Here is a 26879-nt window from a genome sequence, read left to right as displayed (position 1 = left end):
AGAATCAATTTAACCATTTTACAACTAAAAATGTGAAGTAGAAATAGTGAAAGGTAACACACAAATATGTTACTTTAGGTAATTCATTTATAGTGCCTTATCTTAAGTTATAAATAGAATAAGGATTTTGTTATATAAAAACTATCAAAAAATTATCAGTGAAAAGACACGATCTTCATGAGCTGTGTTGAAGCCAGTGTGAAAATGCTGCAGCAGTGTGTCAGCCTGTCTTTCACAGGAGGACCCCAGAAAGTTCCTTATACCCGTGTATTGTTCACCCAGTTCCTTTCTAGTACCACAACATTCAGCGTGTACCCACGGTTTCAACTATGGGAGGGAAGGCGGAGCAGTCAAGTGTTTATAATTTCCTAGGAAATTTCTGTGCACGTTACGACGTCCCACGGAATGAAACTCCTTCCAAATCTTAATGAGCAAGCTCTTGATTATTGAGTCATGATAGTTTCTTCTAGTTTTTTCGTACAGTGTTTGATTGGATACCGTATTGACAGCTTCAGATGGTAGACCTGCATATCCCCCTTCCATAGTTCCTCCTCTTGTCATCTACCCTTGCTGATTCTTCCCGTACATCCTCAGCTGTTCTTGCAGCTCCTGGGCCGGGCGGTGCTCGTGGGGGTGGAGTTCCCGCAGCCCGTAGAGCCGCGGGCCTGGCCTGGGAAGGTGACTTCGGGAGCTGGCCGCCGCGGGTCCTGGGGGCGGAGGCGGAGGCGGAGGGCGGCGTCCAGAGCTGGAGGCTCGCGGGGGGGGGGGGGGGGGGGCGGGGGGGGGGGGGGGGGGGTGCGGACGCCCCCTTTCGCCGCGGAGGGACTAGAGCCAGGGCACTGCGGTCAGGCGAGGGCCAGGGCAGAAAACACTGAACGGATTTTTATGGTAAGTAAATTATATTTCCCTAAACTGCTAAAAATAAAAGTATACTTTCATATTAAACAGTTTTTTGTGTGAGTGGTTGCACAGATTCCCTCCTATCATTTGTCATTCTACAATCAGCCACTGTGTGCGGCTGCACAGTTGGACGTTTCCAGGGCGTTGCCGTTATAAATGCCACTGTTTTACAAAGCTATGTATAAATAGCTTTTATTATTTTAAGATAAATTTCTAATAGTGGATTCAATAGATCAAAAGCTATGACTCTTTTAGGGTTCTTGTTCTCTGTTGATCTAAATAGTGCACCAATTTTAATGCCACCGCCAACTTGGAGTTCACACGTATCTTGCTGGTCTTTCCAGCCTCTTCTTGATTTGATGTAGTTGAGTGGCTAATATCAGATGTACTTTATAATTTCGGAAAAGTTCAACTAGTTTTCCTTATTTCTTCCCTGTATGCTAAGAATTTTTCTGCAAGTGTTTTAAGGATGAGGTATTGCTAGCTCTCGATTAAACCAAAATGAAATACATTTTTATAACCTTTCTAGTATTTAAAAAAGAATAAAAATAGTAAAGTTTTTTTTTTACTTTTCTTACTTTTCTTCCTTGTTTTCCCTGTGTGTGGTACAGTTCACTCTTTCCTTGTTGTTATAAAGATGTTGATAACATCTGCAAACAAGACAATACCGAAGACTTTAAAAGTTATAAGCATCCCTCCCCCAAAAAATAAAAAATGAAAGTATGAGCATCCCATTTCCTAGATGAGGTTACAAATTGTATAGACTGTAAATGCCCATCTCTGTTTGTTATTTAGCTGTTACCTTCATCTTATGTATTTAAAAAAGAATTGGCTTTAAAAAAGTGGGGGGTGGTATTAATGTGACTTTTGGTTTAGGCACTGAGGAGTGTAAGACTCCAGAGTAAATTGTGGCAATCAGATTATGAGAATCTTGAAGCCTAAAACAATGTCTTAATTCCTATCTTGAATCTTTCAAAGTATACAGTAAGTGCTTAATAGGATCTCATTAAATAACATTAAATTTTCACTTCTGAGCAATTTCCCACGATTCCAGTCCGTAGGAAGAAATTTCAGGTGTGGCCTCAAGGTTGGTTCTGTCTAACAGGAAAACATCTTAATAGCATTTATCATCCAGTAACAATATATTTATCGTTAAGAAGTTGCTGTGTGAATTGAAAAAAGCTGAAGGCATTTAGCTTTGCATTATAGTTTGCTAAACAGAGAATCTAAACAAATTTTCAGAGGGAAATGTTTAACCAATTTAAGAGAACTATTTTCAAGTATTACAATAGTTTCCATTTGCATAAAAATAAATGCTGACTAAAAATGAACCTTCTTTATTTTTTTATTTTATTTTTTTAAAGATTTTATTTATTTGACAGAGAGACACAGCGAGAGAGGGAACACAGCAGGGGGAGTGGGAGAGGGAGAAGCAGGCTTCCCGCGGAGCAGGGAGCCCGATGCGGGGCTCAATCCCAGGAACCTGGGATCATGACCTGAGCTGAAGGCAGACGCTTAACGACTGAGCCACCCAGACGCCCCTGAACCTTCTTTATTGATTAAATCAAGGATGCATTGTTAGAATTAAAAATTACTATTACTGTATTTCTGTAAGGTAATAAAATGATATTTCTTTAAAAAAAAGTCACTAGCTTTTTTTGTTTTCACTGTATTTCTGAGAGGTGCAGCTGATTGCTTGTGATTATCATAAAATGAAACCACAACTTCAGAGGTCAGGTGATTTGCCTGAGGGCACACAGTGAGCTGCAGCATTAGGACCAAACCCCAGGTCTCCAGCTCCAAATCTCAGATTCTCATCATCACACAAGCTTTTTTTAAACCACTGTCCCAGACAACACTGCTTCAAGGAGAACATGCTCTTTGCACTATTACCTTTTAGAAAGTCATCTCAGAAGATTAAATATGCAAAGGCATAAAGAAATCAGTTCAGTTTAGTTTACCTTGGAGTAGAGGGCTTAAAAATATCAATGTTTATTTTTTCAAAGAAAAGTTTAAGAATTATTTCTATTTTTCCTTGTGAGATAAATGGTGATTACCCCATAAGCTTATAAATACTTCTAGGAATGTCATGTCAAAAACAGGCAACGACGTGGATGGAACTGGAGGGTATTATGCTGAGCGAAATAAGTCAGTCAGAGAAAGACATGTATCATATGATCTCACTGATATGAGGAATTCTTAATCTCGGGAAACAAACTGAGGGTTGCTGGAGTGGTGGGGGGTGGGAGGGATGGGGTGGCTGGGTGATGGACATTGGGGAGGGTATGTGCTATGGTGAGCGCTGTGAATTGTGTAAGACTGATGAATCACAGACCTGTACCTCTGAAACAAATTATACATTATATGTTTAAAAAAAGAAGAAGATAGTAGGAAGGGAAAAATGAAGGGGGGGAAATTGGAGGGGAAGACGAACCATGAGAGACTATGGACTCTGAGAAACAAACTGAGGGTTCTAGAGGGGAGGGGTTGGGGGGGATGGGGTAGCCTGGTGATGGGTATTAAGGAGGGCACGTATTAAATGGAGCACTGGGTGTTATACGCAAACAATGAATCATGGAACACTACATCAAAAACTAATGATGTAATGTATGGTGATTAACATAACATAATAAAATAAAAAAATGCAAAAAAAACCAATAAAAAAACAGGACTCCCTTAACCATTATACAGTATTCCCCCCCTTACTCACAGAAGATATGTTCCGAGACTCCCAGTGGATATCTGAAACTGGGCATAGTACCAAACCCTATATATACTAGGTTTTTCCCTTTACATACACACCTGTGATGAAGTTTAATTTATAAATTAGGCACAGTAAAAAATTAACAATAATAAAATAGAATAATTAAAACAATATACTGTAATAAAACTTATGTGAATGTTCTCTCATTCTAAAAATATTTACTTACCCTTCTTCTTGTGATGATGTGAGATGATAAAATGGCTACGTGTTGAGACGAAGTGAGGAGAATGACGATGGTAGCCATTGTGACATGGCCTTAAGGTACCATTGACCTTCTGACCACTCCTCAGGAGGATCCTCTGCCTCAGGACCATGGTTGAGCATGGGTAATCGAAACTGGGGACAGCAAGACTGTGGATAAGGATAGACTTCTATATTGGTTACTCTACTAGATGGAAATAAAGTTCATTTGCTGACCTCTTATTTGACTCTCAGTGGACTATATTATAGCCCCTCATGTTATGTTAAAACAAAACCAACAACAAACAGATAAAAAATAAATAAACAAATCTGCTTGCCTTTTGCTGTATGTCTCCGAAAATGTTTTGGATTTTCCTCAGTTATTTTTCAAACATATAAAAAGCTTTGTTTATTTTTTTTAACAATAATAATACCCATTATATAGACATTCTTAAGAAGACCGTTCTCATATGTGGACATAGTTTTCAGGTGGATATGTTTGTGAGCTAAACCATTTCTTCTCTTTTTTTTTTTTTTTTTTTTATTCAGTGGGATCATGAGATGATCATCTGTTATGTGTGTCACAGCAGGAAAGGGGTAAGAAGAGAGCAGATGAACCAGATCCCCTCTTCATTTTATAGGTGAGAACTTTTGATCCTAGAAAGGTAACAGGACTTGCTAAAATCATTGACAGAGCTGGACTTCTCACTGGGACTTTTGTTCCATGTTGTCCTTTTCCATCCTTCTGTGGAGGCTTTCACCCACCCCAAGCTACGGCATCATTAACAAGCTTAAGTTCTTGGAGGAAGCAAGTATATGAGCACCTTTTAAGAAAATGTGCTGCTAAGAGACAAAGGCATACAAATTTTAGAATGGCCAGCCCTGAACTACAAATTTCTACTTCTCTTTTTTCCCCTTTCCAGCCAGAATTGACAGTTTGCTATCAAGGGCCTGAATATAATCAAGGGTAGGGAGACAGGGCAGCTAATGGCAAAAAGTGGAAGAGAATGCTTTCTTCTTCCACCATGGCTAATTTGAAAAAAAAACAAAAAACAAAAACAGTTATGTAATATCATGAACTCTTATATTTTATTTCTGCTGGGTTTCTAATTCAGTTAGTACTGTGGAGATAGGTTAAGATTTGACCTTTTTCTTGAAATCACTTTTTAAGTTTTAAATAAGAGAATTGGAAGTTGAAAAGTTCACAAGTAGGGTGCCTGGGTGGCTCAGTTGGTTAAGCAACTGCCTTCGGCTCAGGTCATGATCCCGGAGTCCCGGGATTGAGTCCCACATCAGGCTCCCTGCTCGGCGGGGAGTCTGCTTCTCCCTCTAACCCTACCCCCTCTTGCGCTCTCTCTCTCACTCTCTCTCTCTCTCAAATGAATAAATAAAATCTTAAGAAAAGAAAAGTTCACAAGTAAAATGTAATAAGAATCTATCAGGCTTAGGGGTGCCTGGGTGGCTCAGTTCGTTAAACGTCGGACTCTTGATTTTGGCTCAGGTGGTTGTCTCAGGGTCGTGAGATCAAGCCCTGCCTGGAGAGACCTGTGTGGGCTAGGTGTGGAGTCTGCTTAAGATTATTTTTCTTCCTCTCTCTCCACCCCTCCCCCCACTTGCGAGGACGCAGGCTTTCTCTCTCTTTCTCAAAAAAAAAAAAGATCTGTCAGGCTTAGGTCTCCTGATAGTTCTCAAAACTAAATTGCTCTACTTATATATATGGTAAGATAAATTATCCACCAACTAACCAATAACATCTTGGAACAAAAACCATGCCCCATTAGTAAAGGTCTAGGTTAATTCCAACAAAATGTGTCTTTTTTTTGTTTGTTTATTTTTTTAGAAAGGGAGAGGTGCGGGGAGGGGCAGAGGGAGAGAGAGAGAGAGAATCTTAAGCAGGCTCCACGCTCAGTGTGGAGCCCTACTTGGGGCTCAATCCCACAACCCTGAGATCATGACCTGAGCTGAAATCAAGAGTTGGACCCTTAACCGACTGAGCCACCCAGGCGCCCCAAAATGTGTCTTCTAAAGCCAAAGAAAATAATTGGAAATACTGCATAAATACATGATACCAAAATTATTTCCAAAAAGGTAGACTATATTTATTTAAAATGCTGTCAGTATGGTACACATGTGTCTATTCTAAGGTAACTTCCCTTGCTTTGGTATTATTTGAACAAAATTAGCCATTATGTTTTTCATTATTGTTATTGTTTTAACCCAAAAGGTAAGTAAAAATTTAGGTATGGACTGATTTTATTCCAATCTGGAGTTGTTAGAGTATGTCAATTTATATGACCAGATATTATATGAAGTATCTATATGGAATATTATTAAGTAGGAGAAAGGAAAAAAGGGATACTTTGTATTAGTCAGGGCTCTCCAGGAACACAAAACCAATGTATATTATAAGGTTTACTATGAGGGATTATCTCTTAGTTATGGAGGCTGAGATGTCCCACAACCTGCTATCTGAAAGCTGGAGACCAAGGAAAACCGGTGGGTAGTTCAGTTCAAGTCCAAAATCTGAATTCCAGGGAACTGATGGCATAAGTCTCTCTGAGGACAGATCAATGTCTAGCTCATGTGCTCAGGCAGAAGGGGCAAATTTTTACTTACCCCATGGCTTTTGTTTTATTCAGGCCTTCAGTGGATTGGATGATGCCCACCCACACTGGGGAGGGCAATCCGCCTTACTGAGTCCACCAATTCAAATGCTAAGCCAATCAACAAATGCTCTCACAGATACACTCAGAAAAAACGATAGCTAAATATGTGGGTACTGCATGACCCAGTCAAGTTGATACATGAAACTAGCCATCACAGATCCACCCCTTATGAACTTGGCACCCACACCCATCTCCTTAAATTATACTTAATCTCAAAATAAAGACAGTAACAATGTCATAATTCTGCCTAACAAGATACAAGCATACTGTATACAACCAAAACGACACTAAGCTTTTCCTCAGAAGAGGAGGCATAGTACTTGCATCATGTTTACTCTTTACCTTGATATCCTGCAACTTAAATACTATTATGTAAAATTAATATTTATATGCATCAATTAAAAATTTACTGTGATGTAAAGTTAATACGTCTTATATTACATGACACGAGAATAAGAGAGAAAACAAAGATACCCACACATATGTACAGTTTTATTCATGATAAACAATAAGGAAATGCTCCATATTAATATTCTTTAATAATAAGGAGTAAATACTCATGGCCATGGTATTCTTTGTTTCTGACTGGTCCTGCTGGTTGTAGCTGGTATTTATGACTCCTTTTTTTTTTTAATTTTTTTGTTTCTTTCTTTCTTTATTTTATTTTTTTAAAATTTTATTTTATTATGTTACGTTAGTCACCGTACAATACATTATTAGTTTTTGATGTGGTGATCCACGATTCATTGTTTTCATATAACACCCACTGAATTTATTTATTTTTTAAAGATATTTTTTATTTATTTTTTTTTTTATTATGTTGTTAGTCACCATATAGTACTTCATTAGTTTTTGATGTAGTGTTCCATGATTCATTAAATTCGTATAACACCCATTGCACATTGCAGTACGTGCCTTCCTTAATACCCATCGCCAGGCTAACCCATCCCCACACCCTCCCCTCCCCTCTGAAACCCTCAGTTTGTTTCCCAGAGTCCATAGTCTCTCATGGTTCATCTCCCTCTCTAATTCCCGCCCCCTTCAGTTTTCCCTCCCTTCCCTTGTGGTCCATCGTACTATTCCTTATGTTCCACATATGAGTGAAACTATATGATAATTGTCTTTCTCTGCTTGACTTACTTCACTTAGCATAATGCCCTTCAGTTCCATCCATGTCGATGCAAATTGTAGGCATTCATCCTTTCCGATGGCTGAGTAATATTCCATTGTATATATGAACCACATCTTCTTTATCCATTCGTTGTTGAAGGGCATCTCGGCTCCTTCCACAGTTTGGCTATTGTGGACATTGCTGCTATGAACATTGGGGTGCATGTGCCCCTTCTTTTCACTACATCTGTATCTTTGGGGTATGACTCCTACTACCCATTGTGTATTCCCTTTTCCTTCAGCAAACACCTAAACTGGTCATGATTTCTTACCTGGTAGGGTGACATGAACCTTCATTCCTGAAAGATGTAGGCCTCAGTAGGAGTCTTGCCTGCATTGGGTTGCGGCAGTTTTCCATTCCTTTGTGTTTGGAACAGAAGGCATCATAATTTATCCCAGCTTTCAGTTCTTCCCATTGTGGGTAACATTCTTACCATGTATAAGTCCTTGATTCTGTGACATGAATCATTTTTATTCATTCATTGTTCTATGAAATGTACCTTTGTCACCTGTTGGCAGTTAATCCTTCTGGCGGACCACAAGGCACTACACATTATGGAGTGCCTCCAGGATGGAGATTTCAGCTCACGCACGCTTCCTGAAGACGTAAACACACTGAAAACACAGCATTGCATCCCCAGGGCTAATAAAAATCAGTTCTAAGTAAACTGAGAGCTCCAATATTATGCCAACTCTTAGGTTGGTTATTCCGCTAAAAGGAAATAAAATTTCATTTGTTGGATTCGTATTTGGCTCCCAGCTTACTATGTTATAGATCCTCTTGGTATTTTAAAACAAAACAGACAAATACTAAAAAGTATTCGGTCCAGCTGAGCACCTCAGTGAAGAGTTGGCTCTCTGGGTCTGAGGGGAGGAGAGGAGACACAAGTGGCAATGAAGAAAAACCCGGTGGGGCACGTCGTCCAGACTGTCCCTGAAGTGCAGGGAACATCGCTGAACACTATGAACACTGCATGGCACGGCTTAGCTGTTCCTGCCTCCCGCCAGGGCTGCTCAGCTGTCTTCATTATTATCCCTCTCTTTCTTTCCTCAGGGACCTGTCCTGCTGCTTCTTTTCCGTGGAGATATTTACATAAAAAATCTTAAATCTCATCGGTCGGGTTCCTGAATCTCTTACTTCGCTTTCTCCAGGAGGTGATATTTTACTTTTAAGTGAGAGCCCACATGGACTGTCAGTGTCGGGCAGCTGCAGCTGGGTCTCCTGTGGGTCTTTATCAAAGTGACCACAGACAAAGCCCTGGGCCAGCTGCTGAGGGCAGGTGGTCAGCCTTTCACTCATGAGAGGGACCACCCAGGAGAAAAACAATACCAATTTATAACAACTATTAAATGAGCTATTATTTGTGATAGAACAGTGCCTGCCACATATTAAGTGTTTGGTAAAAGTAAAACAAATCAATTTGGAGGGGACGAGTGGGACTCCTGGGGTCTTAGTCACAGAGAGGCATTACGGATGTGGTAGTGGGTCGGACCATGTACGCCCAACATTCATGTCCACCCAGAACCTCAAAATGGAATCTCATTTGGAGTAAGAGTCTTTGCAGATGTAATTAGGGTAAAAGATTGAGATGAAATCATACTGGATTAGGGTGGACTCTAAATCCAGTGAAAATTATAAGAGATAGAAGAGAAATACAGGGAAGAAGGAATGTGAAGATGGGGGCAGAGATTGGAGTGATGCATTTACAAGCCAGGGAATGCCAAGAATTGCAAACAACCACCAGAAGTGGGGAAAGAGGCATAAAATGGTTTCTCCCTCAGAGCCTCCAGAGAGAACCAACCCTGCCAAGACCTTGATTTTGGATATTTGGCCTACAGAACTGTGAGAGGATAAATTTCTGTTGTTTTAAGATACCCAGTTTGTGGTAGTTTGCTGCAGTGACAGAAAACGAATGCAGATTTCTATCTTAAGTCTATACAAATTCTATATTTGTTAGGTCATGGAAGAATACAAAAAGGTTTTGTTCTGGAAGGGTAAGTTGCCTGCAAATATTCTTATAATCTTAACCCAAACGAACCTGTATATGCAAAGAATGTTAATACAGTGAACACACACACCAGTGTAATAATACAAGCATTTGGGAAGGAGGTTCTCCTTCCCATACACTTCTCTGAAAACTGGTTTCCATGAACCCTTGCCTTTCCTCCATAGCTGCAGTTGTTTGTCCCCAGGGGCAAGGGATCCTGGACTTCTCAGCCTAAATGAAGTCTTTTTTCCTAGAACTTTGGAGTCGGAATACAAAGCCATTGGTCAGTCTTTGCTGATTCTTCGATGAAGGACACATCAAGCTGAGAGGACTCAGTTGACCATGAATTAAGAAAGTGGAGACACTGCAAAGAGAGACAGAAAGAAGCAGACGTAGAAGGGACTGGATAAAAGACTACATAGCCCTAGAAAACAAAGGCCCAAGAGATTACCTGCTCTTATTTCTCATTCAGATCATTGAGGATCTTCATGCCTGACTGATTACCACTGAGGCAGTTAGGGGATGGTGATTAAGAGTGGAGGCTCTGGAGCCAGATGGCTTTGGGTGAGTTACTTGACCTTCTTGGTTTCCTCACTGTGGTTGAGACGAATAACAGAACCTCCATCAAATAGTTGTTCCTTGGATTAAATGTAAAAAGCACTTAGGATGAGTCAAAGTAAATTAAGTGCATTAATATGAAACACTTGGGTGTGTACATCAGTTGTACTCAGGAGATGTTGGCTGCTATTATTATTACCCTGTTGCCTCCAAATGGCTTTTAAACCATGTCACGCATCTACCATCATTTTATGCTTTTTGGTAAGCCGCACATTTAAGTGGTTTTTCCATCTATGTTTATACTTGTAGTTTCACAGTGGATTAACTTACTATAACAAAGACTAAAAATCAGTCACAGCACAGGAAGTTTATTTTTTCCCTTCCTGACAGTATTTTAAGTCAATAAACATAACACAAAGCAAATAGTAAAAAGCAACTTGGTTTCTGGAGATGTTTACTGTGGGTATGTTTGCTCATACCTACCTGTTCTCTATGTACAGAGTCAGCACAATCTCATTTTATTACACCAAAGTGTAAAGCAAGTCATAGTGCGTACTCGGGTTTAAGCAGAAATATTGTGTAAGGAAAAGAAAAAAAAAAGTTAGTTTAAATGCTTGTTATCCTGGGAGGTAAGCCAGAGTTTGAGTTTGTTAGACTAGGAGGGAGGCAGAATTCCTATTAGAAAGACAGTTGCACATCCATTTAGGAAAATATGTGAACAGATTTTGGTCCTCTAGGTTAGTTTCAGACAAAGAAGACTTTAGTAATTTGCATATTAAAGAAACAACAATTTTTGGTTTCTTCTTGAGTGAGTGCTGGAGATCCAGATACTCAGATGTTGGAGAAATCCTGGAACAGAGAAGCCTAGCCCCACCTAGAGATGGCTAGACAGCTCAGAGGCTCAGGGGCAGTGAGACAGCTGATATTCTATTGTAAATTGGTTACTTCTTTGTGTTTCACTGTAATTCCATTTCATTAGCCCCAAATCTTCAGTAAAGTCTGTTATGCACGAGTATTCAGGCACGAGACGGAGCTGGTTAGAGCCAAACAGGGAAAGCAGCAACACAGGAAGCCAGCTGACATGGCTGGTATGTGAGAGCCTCTCTGTTGGATGTCACCAAGCTGGAGACAGCAGCGACATCTGTGTTTGGGCTGCTTTTTGGCCTTCTCGAGAAACCTGCTTATCTTTGAGAAAAATTATACAGGAAAGAACTACTCCAGTAGTTAAATACTCCAGTAGCCCATTTGCTGGTGGCAATCTGACTGTGCTTTACTTAAGGGAAAGAGGAAACCAGACATCTTTGGGTCTGGTGATGAACTGTAGCAACTTGAGGGCTAATGACGAGTTCTCCAAACTCTGACACCTCTGTAAGCACAGTGGGGTGAACATTGGGGTGATGACTGTTACAATGAGCTTTGAGACAAAAACATGGAGACCTTGTCAAAAAATGCAGGGTGCCAATGTCAGTGTTTGGAGGTTATAGTAAATTGGCCTCTCCCAATCCAGATGTTAGGGAAATAAAATTGTCCTTTCAAAGCAATGATTTTTGGGCGCCTGGGTGGCTCAGTTGGTTAAGTGACTGCCTTCGGCTCAGGTCATGATCCTGGAGTCCCTGGATTGAGTCCCGCATCAGGCTCCCTGCTCAGCAGGGAGTCTGCTTCTCCCTCTGACCCTCCCCCCTCTCATGTGCTCTCTCTCATTCTCTCTCTCTCAAATAAATAAATAAAATCTTAAAAAAAAGTTGAACTTTAAAAATAAAAATAAAAAAATAAAAGCAATGATTTTTTAAAAGTTATTATTGAAACATATACAGAATAGTATGATAAACTCCCAAGGACCCTATCGCCCAGTGTCAGTAATAACCAAGCTAGTTTCATCTTTATCACATTCTCTTCCCCCTTTCTAATCTTATCATTTCATTCATAAATATTTCAGTTTGTCTCCAAAAGATAATGGTTCTTATTTTATACATGACCATAGTATAATGATCACACTGGCAAATAATTGATAATTTCATAATATCATCAAATATTCTGTCGGTGTTCAAGTTTCACATTTTAAACATTTCTTTCAGTCAGGATCAAAAAAGGCCACACTTCTTTTCCCTCCTTTTTTTTTCCAATGTTATTTATTTGTTGAAGAACCTGGGACATTTGTTCTGTCGTTTCCCACATTCTGGATTTTGTTGAGTGCATTCCTGTTGTGTTGTTCAATAGATTCTTCTCTTCTGTATTTCCTGTAGAAGGTAGTTAAGTTTTGAGGCTTGTTATGATACAGTCTAACCCCCCCTTTTTTTTCTTTTCAAAATTACTTCATGAGTAGTAGTGTGTAATTTCATCAGGAGGTACAAAATGCCTGAGTGGCTTTTTTTTTTTTTTTTTTAATAGCAGCCGTTGGTGATCATTGCCTACTTATTTTTAAGGTTTGGCAAAAACATGTTATGCATGCCGTATTATCCTGTAGAAAGAGAAATTTACCTTATTAACTATTTTGGGTACTATAGGTAGTTCATATAGGAAAGACAGGTTAAATCCTCATTTTTTTCCTTTACCAGTTTTCAGAGTTTGAGTATGAATTAGCTTTCTACTATCTTCTAAAGGTGACCACTGTTTTTTATTATTATTATTTATTATAATATATTATAGTTATTTAATAATTACTTATTATTAAGTACTTATTACTTATTATTTAATATTTGGTATGTTTCAGCCCATTGCAGTTACTTTTCTCATGAAAGTGGCATCCTTACTGAAAGGAAGCTTCTTCAAGTTGGTTCTGAGTTCTTTTTGACAACTTTTCTTTCTAATATGGTAATGTTTCTGGATTATTTAATAAATTTCCTGACTCAAACTACCAGAAGCCATTTCTCAAAGGAGGCTTTGTTCCTTTTAGTGGCAAGTGATATTTAGAGACCAAAATGAGGGTTCAAGGGTGATCATTCCTACTTGTTTCCAGGTCTTTTCATTGGACAGCTAGGACTTTTTTTAAAAAAGTAAATACATCATGAGCTCATTCTGATATTCATAATTAAGTATCTATAGGATTTTTACTTAACCTCATCGATCCTACATTTATTTTTCCTTTATTCCATACAGGAAATCCCAGTTCTCAAAAACACCAACATAATTACTTATTTGTTTTACCACATGATAGACACAGACAGCAGTGTCAAGAACAACATCATCAAGGGCACCTGGGTGGCTCAGTCAGGTAAGTGTCCAACTCTTGGTTTCAGCTCAGGTAGTGATCCCAGGGTCCTGGGATTGAGCCCCACATCAGGCTTTACACCCAGGGCAGATCCTGCTTGAGGTTCTCTCTCTCTCTCTCTCTCTCTCCCTTTGCCCCTCCTGCCCTGTGCTCTCTCTTTCTCTCTCAAATAAATAAAAAAATCTAAAAAAAAAAAAAAAAAAGAGCAACACCATCAGTGACTGTACTACAAGGTCGTTGTTCTAAATTGCAAATCTGATCATTTTACATCTTTGTCTAAACTCCTCATTGCTTCCCCATCCCCTGAATGACAAAACCCAAGCACGTTAACATGCCGTAACGGGCACTTTGTGATCCACCGTATACCATTGACTTGTCTGGAAACGCTCTGTTCCTCCTTCCCATTCTATTGAACTCTGAGTCCAGATCAGAAGCCATATCTCCTCTTTCCTAGCACAAATGGTTGCTCTTTCTCTGTGTTCTTCTCTGCCTCATACAGGCTTTTATTCATGCCTTTACCCAACTGAATTCTAATTATTTATATTATATGTGTGTTCTCTGCTAGATTGTGCATGTCTCAATGGCGAGTCCTACTTAATTTTGTATTCCCAGGATCTAAGTTAAGTCCATGATAAATAGAAGATGCTCAATAAATACTTGTTTAATTGATCTGATTTAATATGACCGAAGAGGTACAAAATCTAGCAGTCTTATTTTCTGATATTTAAGAACCTATTCACAGTGTTTTTAAGAAATTTATTTTAAGTAATATCACCTTGCTGGGAATTAAAAAGAAGCACAGGAAAATTGTTTGCAAAGGCATAATTGCTCTTGTATCTTTTAGGCTTAAGGTAAATACAATGATAATAGTAACAGTAGTATCTGCAAGCATCAGTGAACATCCATTCAGTGACCCTGTGGTCATATCTCTAACAGGCAGGATACTGGAGGGTCTTCAGTGTCTGTGTTTTGCACTTCTAACAGATTGCATTTGTGATATTTCTCCTAATCAGGCTCAGTTCTGCCCCTACAGAGAACCAAGGCAGAGAGTAAAGTCATTCTCTGATATTCTTTTCTAACAGTTTTAAGCATTAGCTTTTCAGAGTCATCAGGGAAATGCAAGTTAAAACTACAATAGGATGGAGGGGATGGAGAGGTATAAACTTCCAGTTGTGGAATAGATAAGTCACAGAGATGGGGGTACAGCATGGGGAATATAGCCAATAATATTGTGATAATGTTGTATGGTGACAGATGGTAATTACACTTACCATGGTGAACACTGAGTAATGTATAGAATTGTTGAATCAATGTGTCATACACCTGAAACTAATATAACATCATGTGTCAATTATACTTCAATAGTAATAAACTACAATAAGATGGTTGTACTTACCCACTAGAATAGCTAAAATTAAAAGTTTTTTTATTGGTTTTCAGCTGTTCCATGCTAAAGTATTCATATGTTAATAAATTATGTTTCATTTCCCCTTCTTTTTTTCTAATAGCATCTAATAGATGCCATGCCAATGCTCTCCCCCACCCTCTTTATTCTTTCATATTTTTCATTATTGTTTGAGCTGGAAATTTCTGGATCATCTATTTTCAAGAGTTTCCTGTAGGTGAGAAGGGGCTAGAATAGTAATCTAGGCTAAGTGATGTTGAATTTTTTCTAATGCACTATCTCTCTTTTCTGTAGTCACAAAATCAACTGCCTTCCTCCAACCTAGGTGGCCTTTGTGATTCCTTATAGAGCCTTGCCTTTTTCCATTTATGTACCTTATAGTTCCAGAAGGGCTTTCGCCAGCCCACTCCTATTCCTGAACCTACTTTAGCAGACAAAGGATATGGCTTTGCACTCAAGAGGTATTGCTCAGTTGAGAAGCAAACATATCAGTGTGTGTGTGTGCATTATGATATGTTATGTATCAGTACTGGATTCTCTGTCTCCACCGTCTCCTTTGATGTATCCTGAATGATAACTGGTTTTATCATCTGAAGTCAGCAGGCTTAGTTCAGGAAACCACACAGTGCCATGAGTGTTTCTGAGAACAGGGTGTGCAGAAGAATTCTAGGAGTGCCAGATGTTAGAAACCAACAGTAAATATTCACTCCCCAAAGGATGGGGCTGCTCATCAGTGATGGCTGCTGTGATCAAAGAGGGCAGGTGTGATGGGACAGTTGAAGACAGAAGGTTTAGAACATGTTTGGGTGAGGACTCACACAGAGGTGGCAGATTCTATAAAATAGCACTTCTACAAGAAAGGGGAGTTAGAAAGTGGCAATCAGAAGCAGGATTCTCCAGTGAAGGTGGCTTCTTCACCAGACGTGGTGAAGACACCGTAGAAGCTTGGAGCTGATGATAGGGACCTTTTTGAATCAAGTTAAGATCTCAAATTTAAGTGAGGCTTCGTCCCCAAAGTGGCTTTGATCGTAGTAATAGAGGTGGGAGCCCTTTAACTGAGAAACTGGCTACTCCTTCCTTCACTTCAAAAGATCTTCTAAGTGAGAAAATCCAACTCATCCAAATATGATTAGCAAAGTAATTATGTAACTAGAACTAGATCCAAAGAAAGCTACTCTAGGAAAACAAAAGAGCAAAAAAGAACTGAAAATTATACAAAACTTCCCTGCAGACTACAAATACTCATTAGAAAAATATTGCTCCAAAGCAGAGGAATATTCCAACACAACCTCCCAACATGAATAAAGGTGGATAAATCATAATCCCAGAAAAGAAAACAATAAAAAAACAAATACAAGAACTCAGGGAAGACAGAGCCAACAAAGGGAAGGTTATAGCCAGTCAGTGAAGTATGTGAAATGATTAACTAGCAAAATTTAGGAAAGAAATAGAAGACACAGGGGTGCCTGGGTGGCTCAGTCAGTTGGGCATCTGCCTTCAGCTCAGGTCATGATCCTGGGGTCCTGGGATCAAGCCCCTGGGATCGAGCCCCACTGAGCAGGGAGTCTGTTTCTCCCTCTCCTCCCTGCTCATGTTCTCTCTCACTATCTCTGTCTCTATCTCTCAAATAAATAAATAAAGTCTTTAAAAAAAGAAGAAATAGAAGACACAGACAAAATCATTTTGTAAATAAAGACTAAATTATAAGGAGCATAAGAGGAAATAGATACTCTAGGAAGTGTAACACAAAATAGAAAATATACACATACAGTAAAAGTGAAGAAAGTGAAAGAGAAATAAGCAAAAAGGTTTTTTAAAAGAGAAAGTGAAAGTTACAAAAGATAGGCAAAATTTTTCAAAATAAAATTAATTTGAGTTGTTCCATTGTAGGAGAACCAAAAGAATAGAGTAAAACATACATTATAAAATGTTCTGAAATGACTTGAATTTGTGTACTAAAAGGCACATTCGAGATATGAGAGAACTTTCCCAGAATGACCAACACCAAGACTTCCTACTAACACCAATCATACAAACATTAGACTTACCTTACTAATACTAGTAGCAAACTGGGCATCTGGGCAAAAATATTGTGTCATTTCTAAGTGAAAGAAAGCCAAGTTGGTACAGCTGCAGTCAGTGCTAACAAATGGAACAATACCTATCAGATACTTAAGGAAAGAAAATTTGAGCCAAAACTTTTAAATCCATTCAAGCTGTCTTTCAAGTGTCAAAGCTACAGGCAAAAATTTCTGCAACTTCAAGGACTCAGGGAATACTGTCCACATTAGGTCTTACTGAAGCATCTCCCAAAGAACAAAATTCATTCAACCAAAAGATGATCAGGCAAAACTTCATCAAAAAGACTGGGGGTGAACATTAGAGCTAGGACTAAAACAAGGGTTAACTTAAGGGGTACAAAATAAAATGTACATATGAATATTGTATTTATATACATTTTCAATGTGGAGGCTATTATTTTAAAAATTATAGTTCTAAATATATTTTTATTCTAGTGCCTGCCTTTATAATTAGACTTTTCTTAAAAGACTTATTTCTTTTATTTATTTTAGAGAGAGAGAGAGCACGCACAAGGGGGAGAGGCAGAGAGAGTGCCAAGCAAACTCCATGCTGAGCACAGAGCTGGACACAGGGCCGACCCCACGACCCCGAGACCACGACCTGAGCCAAAATCAAGTCAGGTGCCAACTGACTATGCTATGCAGCGCTCCATTTACAATTAGACTTTTGTATAATACCCTTAGAACCTTCTTTATTCAGACAATATCTACTGATTCCTATTATGAGCATCAAGTGAGTTAGCTTGTAACTTCTTCCTATTCTCTTTTCTCTATAGCTTTCTCTACACAATTTTAGTCAATAATATCATTTGCTATGGACTAAATTGTGTTCTCCCAAAATTCATGGGGTAGATATATGCTTAGTTTTACAAGAAAATGCCCTACCTTTTCCCAAAGTGGTTACACCACTTTACATTCTCACCAACAGTGTGTGAGACCTTCAGTTGTTTTATCACCTTGCCAGCATATGATATTGGTGGCTATTTTAGTTTTAGCCACTCTGATGAGTATGTAGTGAGTGTATCTCCTTGTGGTCTTGGTTTGTATTTCTCAATGATGTTAAACAAGTTTTATGTATGTTCCCATGTTTCTCCTCATGATGAAGCTTTTTCTTTAGTACTAAATTGTCCAAGCCCTCAAAATCCTGTTGGGATTATGACTCAAATTGGTTTAATCCCTGTACATTGATTTGGGAGGTGTCACAAACTTAGTCTTTCTCTCCTCTTTCCATTATCCAAATTCATTATTTTATCTCTTTCAGGAAGCATTTTTATTTCATATAGTTTTCAAATTGCTTTTGTTAGGATTATGCCTAGATATTTTATGTATTTGTGGATATTACAAATAAGAAATATATTTTTTAATGTTTTCTCTGTTTACTGATTATATATTGGAAAGGTTGTTTTGTAGATATTTATCCTGTATCCAGCAACATTATTAAACTTTCTTATAAGTTATAATACTTTTTCAGTTCTAGTTATAATCATTTGCATTAAGTAAGTCTTTTTAAACAGATATAGTTTCTTTTCCTTTAGTTTTTCTTTTGCGTTGTCTGGAATAGTGGTTCTCAAGTGGAGTGATTTTGCCCCTCAAAAGACATTTGGCCATGTCTGGAAACAGTTTTGATTGTCACAACTATCTGGTAAATAAAGGCCAGGGATGCTGCAAGACATCTCACAATGTATAGGACACCTCCCCACAACAAAGAGTCATTTGGCTCAAAATGTCCATAGTGCTGAGATTGAGAAACCCTGCTTGAGAACATCCAGTAATATATAAAGAAGTGTTGAGGTTAAAGCAATCTTGTCTTATTCCTGATTTTAATGTGAATATCTATTATTAATAGGCATAAAATTTGATATAAGTTAGTAATAATTATAAAAGTAGGAATTTATTCAAGAATGCTTTGTGAACTAGTAATTCTCTAGTAGTGACAAGCTAATCGTGGCAGTGGTTCTCTCTCTCTTTTTTTTAAAGATTTGATTCATTTATTTGACAGAGAGAGACACAGCGAGAGAGGGAACACAGGCAGGGGGAGTGGGAGAGGGAGAAGCAGTCTTCCTGTGGAGCAGGGAGCCCAACATGGGGCTCGATCCCAGGACTCTGGGATCATGACCTTAGCCTAAGGCAGACGCTTAAGGACTGAGCCATCCAGGCACCCCAGTGGTTCTCAAAAAGAGGAAGTTGTAGAAAAGGTGTGAAAAGGTAGGTAAAGAAGCCTATTATGTGGTTGATTATTGCCAGGGGACATGCCCTTCCTCACTGGAATTACTAAAGCATAAAGTACTATGCAAGATTAACTAATATCAGCTAGATTACACTGGACCTGTATCCCTTTCTTTTTTGCCATTAAAACAGTATCACTCACAGTGAAGGGCTTCTTTAGGTTAGAAGCTTCTGTGAACTCAATATTTTTATGTCTGAGTAGGTCCAACTCAGCCTGAATTCTTATTGTCCACATCAGCATTTTGAGGATTTTTTCAATTTTCTCTTTTCATCTAATATTGATGAGAAAGCTGTTATTAATATGTCAGTTATCATTCTTTGTAAGTGATATCCTTTATGGGGAGCTTTTTTATCCCTGATGCTCTAAAATTTCACTACCATGGATCTTTTTTCCTCAATTTCTCTTTCCTCCTGGAGCTCTAATTAGATCTTTTGTTGAAACTGCATGTCTTAACATCTTAAGTACTATTTCTTTATTCCTTTGGCTGAGAATTTCTTAGCTTACTTTTAAATCACTTGTTTGATTAGCTATGTTTGAATATTCACTCTATTTGTTAACTTGATTTCTTTTTACCCCATGGTATCTAATTGGTTCTTAGGACTACTTTTTCTTGCTTCAAAAAAGATACTCCTTTTTGTCTAAGATTAAATGTTTCAAGATTCTGTCGCAATCTCACTGTTTATTGTAATTGCTTCTATCATGTATTGGCTTTCCTCAAGTTTAAGAATTGGCACTATTTTACAAACTAATGGAATACATAGTAGGTATTTTTCTAGATATTTTACAATTTACTTAATCTTGTCAACTATGAACTAAATACTATTAACCCCACTTCATAGACAACTAAACTGAGTCAATGAGTGAGGTAAAAAATTTATTCAAGGCCATGAAAATAGTAAGTTTTGGAGCAAGTACACAATCCTATAGAGCCACCTTTCTTCCCAGGTCATACTATTGACATGAGGCCCTTGGGTCTGACCCAAGATTGCATGCTCATATTTACTCCTAAACCAGTTACCCTAGTATTTCCTAGTTGGCCCACAGTGGGGTGAGTAAGGGCATCCACCTACTTGTCTTCAGTGTCTTAATTGCCTATGTACCCTCCAATTCCCTAAGTCTACCTCCAGCTATGAAAGGACACTTGGGCTGCAGCTGCCTGTCCACTGTCCATTATCCACTTTTAGGTAGCAGCCACCATTTCTAGACCAAGAGCTCTTGTTTTCAAGTTTAGCTTTGTATTTAATTAGAAAACCCTACTATTTTGTAAACTTAAAATATGTATACAAGCTAAGGGGGAGGGGAGCTTTAATAAGACCTAAGGAAATTACTTAATTTCTACTGTATCCACTCGGACTGGTTGAATTTATCAAATCCTGACTGTGCATCTGGGTGTCTTGGGACAATGAGGGAAGGTTTTTTTGTTGTTTGTTTTCCTTCTTCAAGTCTAATGTGCCCCTCCCTCCCATCCCTGAGAAGCTTTCACCAAACTCTCAGTGATGGAAATAACCCTCTTGTACTCCAATAACAATCTCTTTAACACAAAACTGTAATGCAAAACCAAATTTATTTCCATGCATAACAGTGAAGATTGGGATACTAGATTAAAAGAAAAGCCATCTTCTGTCAAATAGAGATCAAGATTCTTAAGTAGCTGCCTTTGGGAACTACAACAATGGAGGACTTGCTGTCTTGCCTTCAGATGTTAAGCCTCTGCCTGATGCTTCCGCAGGCTCTTCAGATGTGCCTTCCTCTGCAGTCAGCCTTTCTAATTCCTTCTGATAGCTATGCTGGTATTCCAGATACTTTATGTTCCTCTTCTGTTTAACCAAGAACTTTTTCAGGAATTCTAAGAGCTACAATACAATACAAAAAAAAGACAGGGAAGGACTCAGTAAAGACCTTGTCTGCAATGGGATATGACCTTAGATCTTGCTACCAACTTCTAGTGAGTGCATGGACCAGCAGCCCTGGGAGCTTGTCAAAAATGCAGAATCTCAAGTCTCATCCAGACCTAAGAAATCAGATTTTAAGACAGCACTAGGCTATTCATATGCATATTGAAATTCAAAGAGCACTGATCTAAGACATTCAGGACCTCCAGGTGAATACAAATATCCACTTTTAATGACTATGAGTGTTGGGGCATCTCATCAAAAGTACAGATTAAGTAATGAGCTCCTAGTGCAATGGTTTTTCACCCTGTTTATTTGAATCACGTGGAGGTTTTGAGTAGGCACCCAGATCCCATTTTAGATTTAAGTGGTCTGGTGTAAGACTTAGTCACATGTAGCTCTTCAGAACTCCTCAGTGAGTCCAAGGGTTGATAACTTTTATTAGGACATTTTTTTTTCCACTGACTCAGAGAAGGCAGGGGATTGGTAAGAAAGTTACCACTATAAGGTAGAGTGTTCATCATTAACCAAGAAGACTTCAGAAAAGTTTATAGGATAAGAAGTCACCATTAATATTCAGTTTTGCAAGGGCACTCAAGGATAGTGGTTCTCAAAATGTGGCCCCTGGCCAGTAGCATCATCACCTGGGAACTTGTTAGAAATGCACATTTTTGGATACCACATAAAACCAATTGAATTAGGAACTCTGGGGATAGGGCCCAACAGTTTGTTTCAGTAAGTCCTCCAGGTGATTCTGTTATCCATTAAAATTTAGGCACTTTTGGTCTAGGAGATTTATAAGCCAGCAACAGAAGTTATTTTGTTTAATTATCCAGAGTGCATTATTCCTGGAAAGTCTTCTCCATCTTGTGTTGAGTTGCATTCCTCCAACACACCTACTCTTCCCACATCAACCAACTCCCAGAAATAAGTTCATATACTTCCTTGGGGAGAAACAAGCACAGATTGGGTGATCCACTGTTTTGGACCCATGTCTTAGAAGTAGGTCATAATTAGAAGTGAAAGATAACCCTGCTTTCAGAACCAATTAACTACTTACATTAGTTTCACTATTCTTAGAAGCCAAGCTCTTCAGCTCTTGCAGGTGCTTGTGTAACTCTTTTTCCATCTCCAGAGCAATCACTATAGCTTGCAGGTCAGTTCCCCAGTACTCTATGTCAGGCCTCTGCTGAAGAGAACAAGGGAATCACTTTCCTACCTCAGAAGCTTTGTTGTACCCTACACCCTGGGTTGGATTATGACTGGGTTTACATAGGCTAGTAGTTTCCAAACACTGTGGCACAATGGAATCAGCAGGGCATCTTAAATACTCATGTCTGTCTTTCAACTGCAGAAATTCTGGCCTAATTGATATGGAGTACAAACTTGATATCAAGATTTCCCAAAAGCTCACCAGGTACTTTTAATGTGTTACAAAGCTTGGTTACCACCAGCACAGTTACATGCACTATTACATTAGCTTTGGAATTCTGTGATGGTGGTTCAGTTCTGTTACTAGCAGGCATTTAGTTCTCTTTATAAAGCTGGAGTTAAAAGAACCCATCAGGTAACTAGGGATGTTTCTACATGTAATACCCCCCAATTAAGGTTTAGACTGTTTCTTTGGAGTGTATGTCCTAGTGAAAAAGAATTTGTTTTACTGCATTGGAGACTCAGACATATTAAATACCTGAAATGTATCTGAATTAGACTAAAGATCTAATATAAGATGCTAACACATTTAGGAAGAGGCCATTAGGAGAGAGCGTCTCCAACTACACAGAGCATTAGAATCACCTGACAAGCTTATTAAGCTACCACTCCTTGGGGCCCACCCCCTTGAGAATCTGAATCAGTTTGTCCCACTGGGTCCATGAATTTGCATTTCTATTAAGTTCCCAGGTGATCTGGTGCTGCTGGTCCATTAAAAAAAAACAAACAAGGGGCGCCTGCCTGGCTCAGTCTGAAGACCATGCCACTGTTGATCTTGGGGTCGTGAGTTTGAACCCCACATTGGGTGTAGAGATTACTGAAATAAATAAAAACTTAAAAAAGAAAGAAAACCCAAACAAACAAAATCAAACAAGCATTTAGTGGTTATGATTTACTCACAATAATATGAAGAAGTTACAAAGAAGATATATGCTTGCCCTCAAAGTCAGTGGCTATAATTCCATATAAGAAAACAAGTAACCAGGGGAGCTTGGGTGGCTCAGTCAGTTAAGCATCCAACTCCTGGTTTCAGCTCAGGTCATGATCTCAGGGTCCTGGGATTGAGCCTCACGTCAGGCTTCATGCTCAGCAGAGTCTGCTTCAGATTCTCTCTCCCTCCTCCTCTGCTTCTCTGCTTCTCCCCCTACTCATTATCTCTCTCTCTCTCTCCCCCACCTCTTTTCTCAAATAAATAATCTTAAAAAAGAAAAGAAAAGAAAAGAAAACAAGTAACCTTACAAGTTAGGTAGCAACTAATCATTGAGTTCTCTAGACCAAGCAAAAGCCCCGTGGAGATCATCATAGTTACACAGTCACCTTAGTCACCGGAAGGCAGATTTTACTCTGACGCTCTTTTAGGTATTTTATGAACTGCTTTGCATGTGCTCTCTTCACTTCTGCTTGGTCTTGGAAAAAGGGGACATAAACAGATGCATCAGACTCTTCATCATAGTAACACGTCTGGAACAGGGGGTGAGAATGGCAACAGAATGGAGGTGAGAGAAGCTGAATTTCAAGACTGGAAATTTTATACAAGCTCACTTCTTTATTTCTGTGGTTTTCCAAAAGAGGCCTTCTTTGTTCTTTCCCTAGTTTGTCCTTTGACTTCCAGGAGGCTCGGGCTGTCTCATTATGCTGGTGCCTAATTTTCGGCCATTATGGCCTTTTTAGTGGTCAGATTTGTGAACCTGACATGCTCATACTTATTTCCAGTAATCATGTGGACTCCTGGCAGAAGTCCAGTATAAATTGACATTTTAAATATCAATCTATTTCATCAATTTTAATACATCTACATTAACTCTAAAATACTATGGGTGAAAAATTGTTTATTCAGTCTCCCCACATAGTTGATGCCCATATAGCATTGGGAAACCACTGGAAAGAACTGTGATTCTCCTTATCATCTCCCATAGTTTGCCATCGCAGCTCTGAATCACTGGGTCACAACACAGCAAAACCCTAGCCACTATGTTACTGTCTCATCTAGTATCAAACCACAAAAACAGCCGTAACCACCATTACTAAGAATCGAGAAGATATGTCATCACCCAAATCAGAGTTGAAACCTCTCTCACAATGCCTCAAGAACTCATACTAACCATCGTAAAATAAGCATCACTGACGTTCAGCTCATAAGATGCTACATAATTAACAGCAACCCTACACGCCTCGCAGAGAGGTTTCTGAGCCTGGGATGCCATCTCAGCTTTAGGGAAAACCGGGCATAAAAAGCGCTCTCCATTAAGGTAGGAGACTTCTTAAATAGTAACAGGCAACATAGCCAGCCCACTTCTATCCAGCTGACAACTAGATGAAATTCCATTCAGCTGAGATTAATAGCTACTAATCTACCAATGAGGATGTTGTTTCTGTGTGAAAGAACCAATCTGACCAAAGGAAAATTGGGGGGAAGGTGCATAATCCTCCTAATTATCCCAGCAGTGTCAGCATTCTCCCTCATGTTCACTCTGACAGTGACTTGAGAAAGCTGACACACTTCCTGAATAGGGACACATTAATGGAGTAGCTGCACTACATCTAATTTTTTTCTTTCTTCAAAAAGAAAGATTTATGGCACATCATGCTAGGTCCTTTGGGGAATCCGAGAAGACTGACTACAATACATTCTTTGCCTACAAATGATACATCCCCCACCCCATAAGGCCTCAACACACATAATTTGTCTCAAGGCGGGATATGATGAGAGTTATAAAGTGTCAAAAGCATATTTAGCTGAGAGGATTGGGGCAGATTTTATTCATAAGTTGGCATTTGAACTTGGCCTTGGAGGGTGGGTAAGAATGTAGAGAAATGGAAATGGAAGCAGGGCATTTCACCTGGAGAACAGGCATGCAGAGGCTGTAGGGACAAGATATAACAGTGGCTTCTCCAAACTGCAGTAAGACTGCTTCATTTGGGAACCTTTCGGCTCTTTCCTCAAACTGTCCCCAAAAGTCCCTACTTGTCCCATCATACAGCTTATTTGCCTCCTTTGAGGGTAGAAACTTTTACTTACTTTGGTATTCCCACAGCCCATCATGGAATATTTTGTAAATGATAGGTACTAAATCAACATTGACTAAATAAAAATATATTTTACATGTGCAGCAGTGTAAAATTTCCTATAGTCTGGTGGATTCTTAGTACGAGGTTCAGCCATGTTTAGTTGAATTGAAAAAGAAGGGACAGGTCACCAAAAGTCTCTCTCTCCCCCTCTTATTTCCCCCCCTTCATTTTTCCCTTCCTACTATCTTTTTTTTTGTTTTATCATATAATGTATTATTTGTTTCAGAGGTACAGGTTTGTGATTCATCAGTCTTACACAATTCACAGTGCTCACCATAGCACATACCCTCCCCAATGTCCGGCACTCAGCCACCCCCCCCCCCCCCCCCCCAAAAAAAGGTCTATCTCTCTGAGGCAGTGAGGAGGGAGGGCATCTCCTAAGGGAGAGCTCTTCTAAGAGAAGTACACAAGCATTCCAAGTTTGGCCCAGTCACAAAGATAAGGTCATTAAAGGGAAGGCATCATTATCGAAAGTCCTATTATTTGTCACTTTTGTTCTCTGACCCAACATTGCCCTTTACCCCAGTTGAATTCATGCTTTAATCCCAGGGAGGTGCTTTAAGTACGTGCCTCTCAAACTGTTATTTGAATACGAATCACCTGGGGTTCTTGTTAAAATGCAGATTCTGATTTAGGGGCCTGAGGTTCTGCATTTCTGATAAGTCCACCAAATGCTGCCAGTCCATGAAACACATTTTGAGGAGCAAGGGTGCCAAGACATGGCCCACAAATGGCACTGCTGGGGAGCCCTCTACTGGGAGAGAGAAGGGGGCCTTCCAAGCTGCTTCTCCACACACCGCTTTGGCCTGTCAGCGCTTGCAGATCCTTCATGGCAGCCGCCTGGGAAGGCAGCAGGCCATCGGCAAGATGTGGCCTACCAAGGTTACAGCTGCGGAAGAGGAAAGAAATGAGAGCTGACTGGTTGTGCTCGGAGTCTATGTAAAACATTACCTGAACTCCCAAAAGAATTTGGGGAAACTTTTCTGACCTGTGCGACCAGGTGGGGAAAAGCGGCCACAGAATCTGAACTAGTAACTGTTAATATGACCCCATCTACAAAACAGTAAATTTGTAAGATAAAGATTTTTACTTCCTGGGAGATAAGATAAGAGTTTGGATACTTCTAGATGATCTGTAAGATCTTTTCATGTAAACATTCCATGACCTACCATTCCATCTAGGCCAGAACAAGGAACTGGATACATAGGAAGAAAACGTTCCTGTTCTTGTGGGTCAAATAAGATTAAGAAACATTACCATCTGATCACTTAAAAACAACCTCACCAATGTATAGGAAAAAAGAGAGAAAAGAAACACATCATCACCATTAGTAACAATTGTGTGAGTATGGGAGCTTTATAGGTGATTTTTTCTTTTTTCTAAATTTCATATTTTTTCAAACTTTTATAATCTCTCTTTATATTTTTCATTTTGAAAAAGAACCTAATAAAACCTTTCTAGGGAATTAACACAATGCTATTCTCTAATGGAAACTTCACATACATAGTTATGAATATATTGTTTGTTTTCTAATTATAAATGAAGTGTATGATCATCAC

The 26879-nt window shown here is 39.1% G+C and overlaps 1 long non-coding RNA gene across 1 annotated transcript; it reads left to right on the top strand.

Moving 5' to 3' along the window:
• Positions 1 to 799: 799 nt before the first annotated feature.
• LOC116633768 lies at positions 800 to 13419 on the top strand. Its single transcript, XR_004299780.1, has 4 exons — positions 800 to 888; positions 4394 to 4485; positions 9923 to 10232; positions 13323 to 13419. It is a non-coding gene; the product is annotated as an uncharacterized LOC116633768 (long non-coding RNA).
• Positions 13420 to 26879: the final 13460 nt, after the last annotated feature.

Source organism: Phoca vitulina, unplaced genomic scaffold, assembly GCF_004348235.1.
Source record: "Phoca vitulina isolate PV1807 unplaced genomic scaffold, GSC_HSeal_1.0 scaffold8, whole genome shotgun sequence".
Lineage (NCBI taxonomy): Eukaryota > Metazoa > Chordata > Mammalia > Carnivora > Phocidae > Phoca > Phoca vitulina.
The sequence above is the reverse complement of the archived record's forward strand: the minus strand, read 5'-3'. Positions and strand labels throughout refer to the sequence as shown.